Source organism: Ictidomys tridecemlineatus, chromosome 9 (genome assembly GCF_052094955.1).
Source record: "Ictidomys tridecemlineatus isolate mIctTri1 chromosome 9, mIctTri1.hap1, whole genome shotgun sequence".
Taxonomy (NCBI): domain Eukaryota; kingdom Metazoa; phylum Chordata; class Mammalia; order Rodentia; family Sciuridae; genus Ictidomys; species Ictidomys tridecemlineatus.
The window spans coordinates 9171218-9182409 of NC_135485.1; the positions used below are offsets into that span (position 1 = coordinate 9171218).

At 38.9% G+C, this 11192-nt stretch overlaps 1 long non-coding RNA gene across 1 annotated transcript; it reads left to right on the forward strand.

Moving 5' to 3' along the window:
* Nucleotides 1–737: 737 nt before the first annotated feature.
* On the forward strand, nt 738–4047 carry LOC144366488 (uncharacterized). The gene is made up of 2 exons (XR_013425549.1): nt 738–914; nt 1999–4047. It is a non-coding gene; the product is annotated as an uncharacterized LOC144366488 (long non-coding RNA).
* Nucleotides 4048–11192: the final 7145 nt, after the last annotated feature.

The window sequence follows — 11192 nt, forward strand, 5'->3', positions numbered from 1 at the left end:
TCTCTAAGCCCCAGTTTTCTTGTCTGTAAAATGGAAACGATGCACTTACATGCATGATCTACCTTTCAGGGTTAGTAAAATAGTCTGTTGGTACAGCCTCTGGGGACTGAGTGGGCAGGATGTGCTCATGAATAGAGGAAAAGAGGTGATAAGGAAGGAAGGAACCCACTGCGGCAGAGGGCAGATCCCTCTATGTGACAGGATACCATGTGACAGTGGCCCAAGGGGGCTATATGAGGAGAGAGTCCTATTGTCCACACTGTGTATCCCAGATTGTGTCAGTATAGGCATAATGAGCATCAAGTGTCCAATTAGTTGCATAAAAACAGGTGCTGGCTTTTACCCTCCCAGGATAATTTCCATTTAGATTAGGGATTAGTTTGTCTGAATTAAAGGTGGGGCTAGTATGTCTGAACCCAAGAAACAGTGGACATTTGCTATGTATTCTCTGATATAAAGATGCCCTAACTCATTAATAGAGAAGGGAAGAAAGTTCAAGAGCAGAAGCTAGGTGGAGGGGCAGGTTGGAGGAGGTCTCCTGCATGCCCTTGAAGCCCCTTTAAAGGGGCTTCTCAGAGTCTGTTATTTTAGATGCAGGCAATTGGGGCTGTGAATATATATCTTCAGAGTAGATGTGTGGGCAAGCAGCCTAGCTTAGCTCTTCACAATGAAAATATTGCTGGTGAAAGAGCCATACTTATTACTATGCAGACAAGTTAGTAATTGAACTCTGAGACCTCTAAAGAATGCTTATAATCCTCTTATTCAAGAAAGCAGGATTCTTAATATTTGTAACTAATCCCCATTCAGAACACAGAGGAGAATATTAGATGCAGATGTGTGAACAGGTTGCTTGAAAATAATTTCAGCAAAATCTTTGGGAGAACTTTGGGCATGAGGCCACCTGGACTCAGGTAGGAAAATGGTTTCCCATTTTGTCTCTCTAGTGTATCTTTACCATCTGGAGGACTACTTTGGGTACACGGGCTCCTGAGCAGTCTGGGGCAAAAACCACCTCTCATTCATCGTTGTGTGCTTCCCAGAAATGAAGAGGCCCTCAGCAAATGTTTGTTACAGGGAGCTGCTGCCAGAGACTTGGCAATATTTACCTTTTAGATGAACAGAAATGCAACCGGTCTCCAAACAGAGGTTGATGTTGCAAAAGAATAAATAAAGAAACAAGCAAACAGACAAATAAATAAATAAATAAAACAATTATTATAGGGTTTAGAGTTGCCCGGCTCTCTAAATCTTCTTCTGTGAATTCAGTTCTCTCCAGATCTGAACTCCTTGTTATTGAAGAGTTTTAAGAGAATTTTTCTTATGGCGTGGCATTTCAGATCTTGGGTTTCTCTTTGCATTCCCAGCCCTGCTTGATACAAAGGATTCTCTTCTGAGGAGGAGGATTTGCAGCCTCTGAGCTGATGGAGCACGCTCTGCAATTAAAAGCAAACACATTTCCACTTCAGTCTCAGCCTGTGGGTGTTTTCAGAAGGAAAAAAAAATCTATTAAAAATATAAATGTCAAACTCCTCAGGGTTTTGATCCATACATTTCATGTAGAGCAGGTTCCTGCAGAGCTTGGATCTTGAGGAGTTGATAAGGATGTTTTGCTCCTAAATCATGAAGCAGACAGAGAATGTCCTGCTGGGCAGCCTGCAGGATCAGCCTGTCTCTGGCAGATGCTAAGGCTGGGAGGCAGAGGTAAGGATACAGAGGGAGAAATGGTGGATGATCTGGGGGCAGGTGGGTAATGGTCAGGCACCAAAGAACTGAACAGTACTACGTTTTGGAGAAGGATGGTTCCTGACTGTGTCCCACATTAACTTAGCTCCTGATCATAGAAGAGATCATTTCTTTCCTATTTCCCAGTCCACCTTGATTTTTAGTTTCCAATTCTCTCTTCATGGAGTAAAGTTGCTTATAAGATTGCCCAGAATTAGAGATTTACAACAATTCTCTTTACCTCCTAAATTGCTTCCCATTTTAACTTCCTAGGCAAGACTTTTGCTTCTGTTCTCCCAGTATGGCAAGACTTGTCCTGGGCACCGAAGTGAATTTCCAGCTTTCCCTGTTCTGGCTCCTGATCCACATGACTGGAGCAGGATAAGAACACTCAAGAGTTGGCAAAGGATCTCACCACTGAGATGTAGGGATGGAGCATACGGGAGTTCCACGTTGTACCGGAGCCTCAGCCTTGTGTTACAAACCTAATCCTCTCCCCAAATCTCATTTGTCACCCATCCTAAAATCTCAGAATATGAGATGTTACTTGGACACAGAAGATACAAACCAAGGAGAGTGAAGAATAAACCAAACCTGCCAACACCTTGATCTTGGACTTTAGCCTCCAGAGCTGTGAAGATAAGCATTTCTGCTGTTTAATTCACCAAGGCTATGGTAATTTGTTACAGCAGCCCTGGCAAACCTTGATTTTGAATTTCTACTTACCACAGGAGCCCACTAACAAGTTGTAAATATTGAATACTTTCCTGCCTCTGAAGAAAGTTGGCATTTTGTTGGCTACTATAGGCTTAAACTCATAACCTGTTGTCTCAGGAAACCTGGACGTGGGGAAAAGATGGGATTCAAGCTCTGAAGCTCTACTCCAAACCCTGCTTAGCACCCCCTCTTGCCATCTACAACAGATCACGTAAAAGCCTCATCAGCTCAGGCCCGGAGACCAGTAACAGCAAAAGAAGATGCTAAAGACTACAAGAAATTGCTTAGCCTTGGAAGGGGGTGGTCAGATAATGTCAGACAAAGGCACAAGCCTTTCCTGCATCTGGATGTAGAGATGGAGCTTATTCCCATAAGCTTATTCCATGTTGTACCTGAGCCTCAGCCTTGTGTTACAAGCCAAATCCCCAAATCTAGCCGTTCCTGCTATCTACATTTTCCTGTCTTACATCATGAACACCCTGGGATCACTGATGTACCTTAACAGTGAGGTTCTGCATCAAAAAGTATGACCTCTCTTACACCACACTTAGCTGATTATCATAATATATTTAAATCTCTCTTCTTCCCACTAGAATAAGGAATAACCATAGGCTACTACCTTGGGTTAATTCACCTTGTTATCCCTCAGGACTATGTCTTCAGCTAATGTTTGTTATATTAAACTTATGAATCAAAGGGGATGGGATTGGGCAGACAATAGGTACACATTGATGAAGAAGACAGCTCCCGATCCTTTAGAGTCCTTTAGGATCTAGAAGTTTCTTTGAAAACATCAAGTGTGATATGTTGAGCTGCTGGCTCCAAGGGCTGCCTGTGGAAACATTCTCTGAAGTATTCTTACTAGGAAAGCTTGTGTTTCTTGACAACCCAACATTTGAAAGAATGGGCCAATCCAAAGTGATCCACTTCCTTAAAGTCTGATGAGGTGATAAACCCGGGTTAACTTAGTGACTCAGGAACTTCTCAGCTGAGTCTTTATGATGAGATCCTGGTATCTTGAAAGGTTCAGACTTTTGTTTTGTTTTGTTTTGTTTTTAGGAAATAAGGAGACCAATCTCTAATTCACAAAGTAGAGGAAAGAATGAGATGAGAACTCATATGTTGATTGAATATGCAAGTAGACAGGGAATGGCCAGACCATATGAGAGAAATGTGACCCCGGATGCAGCAACCTGCCCAGGAAACCAACCCTTATCCACACAGCAGCCCAGGAAACACCTGCTATAGATTTGTATAGCCAACTTGTGGGAGGTCAGACTTCACTGGCAATCGGGGAAGCTAATCAACTTCTCTGACAATATGACCCAAGTGACCAGGATTTGATTGTTAGCTGAAAGCTTTGTTTTGCTTCTTAGTACCAGAAGCAAAGGAGCCAGATAGAAACCCCTAACCAATGCCAGAGGATGTCCACTTTGAGCAAGCCCACCTGCAACTTCCTCAGGTCAAAAGAGCAACAAAACCCTCTCTTTGTCCCTCCATGAACCTTACCCACTCTTCTGCCTGCTTTTGATCTCTGCCAGAATTCAAATGAGAGTGGTTGACTCCCTTCCTGCAGCAAACTCTGAATGAAGAGACGTGGGCTTATTCTCATTTGGATGTTTGTGGTTTATTTCCATAGTGTAAACACACCTAGGATGACAACTGTTATTTGGTAGGTGTCCAAGTTATGAGAATATTCATGCCATTTCTTTGTCAACCCTTTTGCCATCTCATATAAAAAGTTTGTACTGCAGCTTTGTCTGCGGTACATCTTTTCTCCGTTCCAATATTTGAGAGGGCCAGAGATCTCTTCTTTATCTTTAACCTTTACAGAGTGCTACAGAGGCAGGAAGAGTGGACAAAGTATCGTCTTGGAGCAATTCTTCTTGGGGTCTTTGAAACCTACCAACAATTTGGGATCATGGGCCATGTGATGGTTGAAAAATAATTTACTTTTTTCTCTTGTTAACTAAAAAATGATATTCTCCAAGTGAGAGCCAATCTGAAACTAAGCTGCTCTGGTTGAAATCTACTTTTTATTTGGCTCATAAAGAAACAGCATAAATTACTATCTGATAACATTCCCCCTTTGCAATGTTTGTTGTGCCAAATGCTTTCTTTAGTTCTATTTTAACACAAGTACAGGGAAGGAGAGATGCTTTTATGTTAAAATGTCGAAACACAGCAGTGTCATTGCTTGCTTTATAGTTTTTTTTTTCCTGCACAATGTAAAATTTCCTTGGAAGTTTAAGAAGTGTTTATACATTTGTGAAGCTTTCCTGGAAATTCCACTGGAATGGGAAACTGTTAATAGGTTGTTTATTTATTCTCTGAGAGTGGAAGAATTGGAAAATTCCTCACTGCATTATTCTGAATATTGTTTTTCAAAGAAACTTCTTTTGAGAATGTGGTACAGGCCCAATGGGAATAATGAAACCCATATACCTAATGAGTGGAAAATCCCCTTCAGGTATGAATGCAGTAACCCCTGCTACCCTTCTCAATCACTTCACAAAGCCAAGCAGTTCTCTGCATTGTGGCCTCAGAGCCTCGGTAGAAGGTGAACATGCCCTTGGGCATAGCTGGAGTGACATCGTTATGTATCCTTCTCTTTTCTCCTTCCCCATTGTCCCCTCCATTACCCTCCCCTCCTTAACTTTCTCTCCTTTCCTCCTTTTGAAAAGTTGCTGTGAGTGGGGAATGTACCAGGGATGATATATGCCTGCCCCAGGCAACTGTGCTTCATTTACAAAGTTGAGAGAGGAAAACAAGCTAGGAAAATATTTATTTGACTCTCTCCCAAAAGGATAGTTGTTGCCAAAGGGTCTTTGCTTTGCATTTCTTAAAACCAGTCTAATAACAAACCCCATCAACTCTGTGAGAACACAAGCGTGTGAATGTTGGAAGCCACAGAGCTCAAAATTGGGTAGCTCACCACTAGAGGCAAGTAAAAGCCCAAAAGGAGCCTAGAATCAAGCAGGACCCACAGACTAATGTGAAAGCCAGCCAACCAGGGGCTTAAGGATACCCCTGCAGCCCCTGAAACCAAATACTGATGGTTCAAAAGTCCCTAGTGCTTACAATGCAAAGCACACCCCTGGGAGCACTGTCCCAGATGACACAAGATATGCCCTCTTTGGTGTCTCTGGTTCCAATTCTATTCCAGGCCAAGAATGAATGAATCAGTGATTGCATCAGGAATTTGAACCTAGGTCATTTCTACTCCACTTTGTTGAAATACTTATTTTAATCATCTTAGATGCTGGAAACTTCTGCTGACCTAGAGGTAAGTAATATGGAGAGGAGGGCTTTGCCTTGGGAAGCTTGCTGGGAGCTAGTGAGGCCTAAAATGCTGCACCAATGGGGATGACCAAATATGGACCACTGATTAGACTGAGTGTATCTCAAATTTTGCATTCAGGTTTTTGTCAATTTTTTCATTTGCATGGGCGTAATTGGAATCAGAACCCAAAAGAGGTGTGGTTGAAAAATAAATTGGAATATCAGTGTAGTTGGTCCCATCCAAAAGTGAATTGTTTAATGAACTAAAAGGATCTGTTATTCTTTTTCTCCCTCCTGACAGGGAACTATTTTGATCACAAACTCTATGATTAATGTTTCTTTTTGTCCAGTCCAGAGACCAAACCAAATCAGGTATCCATGGAATACTTGTCTATTTGGAATAAGGCCATGGCCCAATTTATTTAGGTAATTGTGTGGTGGAAATGACTGCTTAAGTATGTAGCATTCTCATCCATATGAGGATATATGTGCTTCCTGTAGCACGTGGATTTTTATTTATAAGTGTAACTGCTTTAAAGGGTGCCATTTTTACTTCTCCAGAGTGATACAGGTTATTTCTAATCTCCACAAAAGGATAAAGTGCATGAGAGCAACTGGACAAGGTTCAGAGGTGAATGGACATTCGGATAAGAGTGAAGTTGGTTTGTCTAGGCAAGAGGCAGGATTTATATTTGATGAAAACATTTGCAAATACTATTTGCAGGGAAGTCTCAGCAATTTTCCTGGTATTCAGGAGTCATGAGTGGGTTCCCTAGTAGGTCCTGAGAAGGAGTTAGAATGTGAATGTTCCATTTTCCAGACTCTCTTATGAACTATAATCCTCTGGTAAGCCCTTTGTTTTTCCATAATGTAACTATTCCAATATTCACACTTCCTGAAGATTTTGAGTCCCTTTCCCAGCAATTCAGGCATTACAAACTCACTCAGTTTGAGCTGTTGCTTTTTTCCAGGCATCTAGGAACTATATATTTTTTTCACCTTTCTTCCCTTCATTCCCCTTTGTCTAATACAAAGTACTGGTATTCTTCACTTCTCTCCCCTACTGCCTTATTGTGAGTCAGCATCCTCACATCAGAAAACACATCCAGACTTTGTTTTTTGGGGATTGGTTATTTTACTTAGCATGCTAGTCTCCAGGTTCATCTATTTACTGGCAAATGCCATAAATCTATTCTTTTTTTTATGGCTGGGTGATATTCTTTTGTGTATGCATACTACCTTTTATTTATCCATTCATCTGGTAAAGGCATCTGTGTTGGTTTCATAGCTTAGCAATTGTGAATTGAGCTGCTATAAACATTGACGTGGCCTGCATCACTATAGTATGCTGATTTTTTTAGTCCTTTGGGTATATGCTGAGGAGTGGAATCCCTGGTCAAATGGTAGTTCCATTTCATGTTTTCTGAGGAATCTCCAAACTGCTTTCCAGAGTGGCAAACCCATCTGCAGTCCGACCAGCAATGTCTGAGTGTACTTTTTTCCCCACATCCTTGCCAACATTTATTGTTACTTGTATTCTTGATAATTGCCATTCTGATTAGACTGAGATGAAATCTCAGTGTAGTTTTAATTTACATTTCTCTTATTGCTAGAGACTTTGAACATTTTTAATTTGTTGGCCAATTGTATTTCTTCTTCTGTGAAGTGCCTGTTCAGTTCCCTTGCCCATTTATTGATTGGGTTATTTTTTTTTTTTTGGTATTAACTTTTTTGAGTTCTTTATATAACCTGGAAATTAATGCTCTGAGGTACAGGTGTCAAAGATTTTCTCCCATTCTGTAGGCTCTCCTATTCATGTTCCCTTTGCTAAAAGGAAGCTTTTTAGTTTGATACTGTCCCATTTATTGATTCTTGATTTTACTTCATGTGCTCTAGGAGTCTTGTTGAGGAATTTGGTTCCTAAGCCAACAAGATATAGATCCAGGCCTACTTTTTCTTCTAGTAGGCCCAGGGTCTCTGATCTAATGCTTAGGTTCTTGATTCCACTTTGAGTTTTGTGCAATGTGAGGGATAGGGGATTCATTTCACTTTGCAACATGTGGATTTCCAGTTTTCCCAGCACCATTTGTTGAAGAGGCTATTTTTTCTCCAACTTATGTTTATGGCACCTATGTTTAATATGAGATAACGATATCTATCTTCCATTGGTCTTCATGTCTGTTTTGGTGCCAATTCCATGCTGTTTTTGTTACTGTACCTCTGTAGTACAATTTAAGGTCTGGTATTGTGATGCCTCCTGCTTCAGTTTTCTTGCTAAGGATTGCTTTGGCTATTCTGAGTCTCTTATTTTTCCAAATTAATTTCATGCTTTTTCTATTTCTATGAAGAACACCATTGGAACTTTAATAAGAATTGCATTAAATCTGTATAGTGCTTTTGGTAGTATGGCCATTTGAAAATGTTAATTCTGCCTATAAAAGAACATGGGAGATCTTTCTATCTTCTAAGGTCTTCCTCAATTTCTTTCTTTAGTGTTCTGAAGTTTTCATCATAGAGGTCTTTCACGTTTTTTGTTAGACTGATTCCCCAGTTTTTTTTTTTGAGGTTATTGTGAATGGGGTAGTTTTTTAAAAATTACTTTTTCAGTAGATTTGTCACTAATGTATAGGAACACAATTGATTTATGGTTGTTAATTTTATATGTAGTTCCTTTGCTGAATTCATTTATGAATTCTAGAAGTTTTCTGGTAGGATTTTTGGCTATTCAAAACATAGCATCATGTCATCAGTAAAAAGGGATAGAGTTCTTCTTTTCCTATTTGTATACTTTATTTTCTGTCTTCTGTCTCATTGTTGTGGCTAAAGTTTCAATGTTGAATAAAAGTGGTGAAAGACAGTATCTGTGTCTTATTCAGTTTCCAGAGGGAAGGCTTTCAATTTTTCTCCATTAAGAATCATGTTTGGTTTGGGTTTTGCATATATAGCTTGTGCAATTTTGAGGTATGATCCTACTATCCCTAGTTTTCCCACTGTTTTAAACAAGAAAGGGGTGCTGTATTTCCTCAAATTCTTTTTCTGTCTCTGTTGGGATAATTGTATGATTATTGTCTTTAAGTCTATTTATGTAATGCGTTACCTTTATTGATTTCCAACCCTGCATCCCTGGGATAAACCCCACTTGATCATGGTGCCCTATCTTTTTAATGTTTTTGCATGCAATTTTCAGAATTTTATTGAGAGTTTTTGTATCCAGGCTCAGGAGGGATATTGGTCTGAAATTTTCTTTCCTTGGTGTGTCTTTCCTTGATTTGTCTGGTTTTGGTATCAGAATGATAATAGCTTAATACAACAAGTTTGGAAGAGTGCCCTCCTTTTCTATTTCATGGAACAGTTTGAGGAGTATTGGTGTCATTTTTTCTTTGAAGGTTTTGTAGAACTCAACTGAGATTTTGTTTTGGTCTTTCTCTTTTTTGAGTTGGTAGGATGGCATCTTCTATTTTATTGCTTGAAATTGATCTGTTTAAATTGCATTTGTCCTCCTGATTCAGATTGGGGTATGTCATATGTCTCTAGAAATCTGTCAATGTCTTCAATATTTTCTATTTTATTGGAATATAAATTATCAAAGTGATTTCTGATTATCTTCTTTATTACAGCAGTGTACACCATGATATTTCCTTTTTCATCATGAATTTTACTAATTTAAGTTTTCTCTTTTTCTTCATTAGCGTGGCTAAGGGTTTACCATTTTTTTTTCAAAGAACCAGATTTTTCTTTTGTTGATTTTTGAATTGTTTCTTTTGTTTAATCTTTATTGGTTTCAGCTCTGATTTCAATTATTTCCTGTCTTCTACTGCTTTTGCTATTAATTTGTTCTTTTTCTGGAATTTCAAGATATAAGGTTGGGTTATTGATTTGTGGGCTTTCTATACTTTTAAGCAATGATCTCAATGCAATGATCTTTTCTCTTAGCATTGCCTTCATAGTCCTAGAGATTTTGATATGTTGCATCTCTATTCTCATTTAGCTCTAAGTATTTTTATTTTTTATTTCATTCCTGATTTCTCCTTGTATCCATTGGTCATTCAATAGTGTATTATGTGGTCTCCAGAGGTTAGAATAGCTTATATTTTTAATTTTATTGTTGATTTCTAATTTTACTCCATTATGGTCTGATAGAATGCAGGGTATTATATTTCTTTTTGTCTTTGCTGAGAGTTTCTTTGTGCCCTAAGATATTATCCATTTTGAAGAAGAATCCATGTGCTGCCAAAAAGAAAGTGTATTAAGTCATTGATAGATGAAATATTCTATATATACCTAAATTAATAGTTGTATTCATTAGTTGTATACCTTCTTTATTTAGTTTTTGTTTGGAGGATCTATCCAGTTGTGAGAGAGGTGTTTTATAGTCACACAGTATTATTTTGTTGTGGTCTATTTGATTCTTGAAATTGAGAAGGGTTTGTTTGACATATATAGATACTCCATTCTTTGTAGCATAGATATTTAAGATTATTATGTCTTGTTGATGTATATTTCCCTTAAGTTATATGAAATGTTCTTCTTTGTCTCTTCTGATTTTGGTTTGAACTCCCAGTTTTTCTGATATGAAAGTAGAAATCCGTTTGTTTATGTGGTTCATGTGAATGATATTTTTTTCCCATTCTTTTACCTTCAGTCTCTGGATGTTTTTGTTTTGATGTGAGTCTATTGGAGACAACATATTGTGGGTCTTGTTTTTTAATCCAATCGACCAGTCTATGTCTTTAGATTGATGATTTTAAGCCATTTATATTCAATGTTATTATTGAGAGATGATTTTTATTCCCATTTTGATTTATTTCTGGATTTCAATTTGAATTCATTTCTCCTTTTATTGACTATTCCTCTAGTATAGTTCTTCTTTTGCTGATTTTCACTTTAATTTTCATTTCTTCTTCATGGAATGTTTTTCCAAGATTGTTCTATAGTGCAGGCTTTCTAGATGCAAATTCTTTTGTTTATCATGGAAGGCTTTTATTTCATCTTTAAATCTGAAGCTTTTCTGGATTTGTACTCTTGATTGGTGCTGAGAGCCATTGCCAAGTAGGAATGACGCATAGCAATTTCTTTGTCAGCCTACTCCATGTTGCTTAGAGGAAGGACTCTCCATTGTGGACCCTCATTTGCAGTGACTTTGTATGAAAGGTGACCTTGCTCAAGGACCAGGGCGATCCAGGTTTAGGTGTATCCTTCTGGGATTAGGGCATATCCTGCTGCCTCAGGCATGCCTGCTCCTTGAGTTTCCGTTGAGTTCTCGAGGGATTCAGAGAGTTTTTTTGGGATACAGAGCCCAGTGGAGATGTGGATTTCCCCAGAACATGCTTGTAGGGTGCCGGTGTGAGTTCGGGAATAAAGAGTTGCTGTTTGAATCTACAAGGTGTGAGTGGCTCATGATTTTGTGCCCAGCCAGACTGTGGCAGATTGGTATCCATTTTCTTTCAGAGTTTGGTATATATTATTCC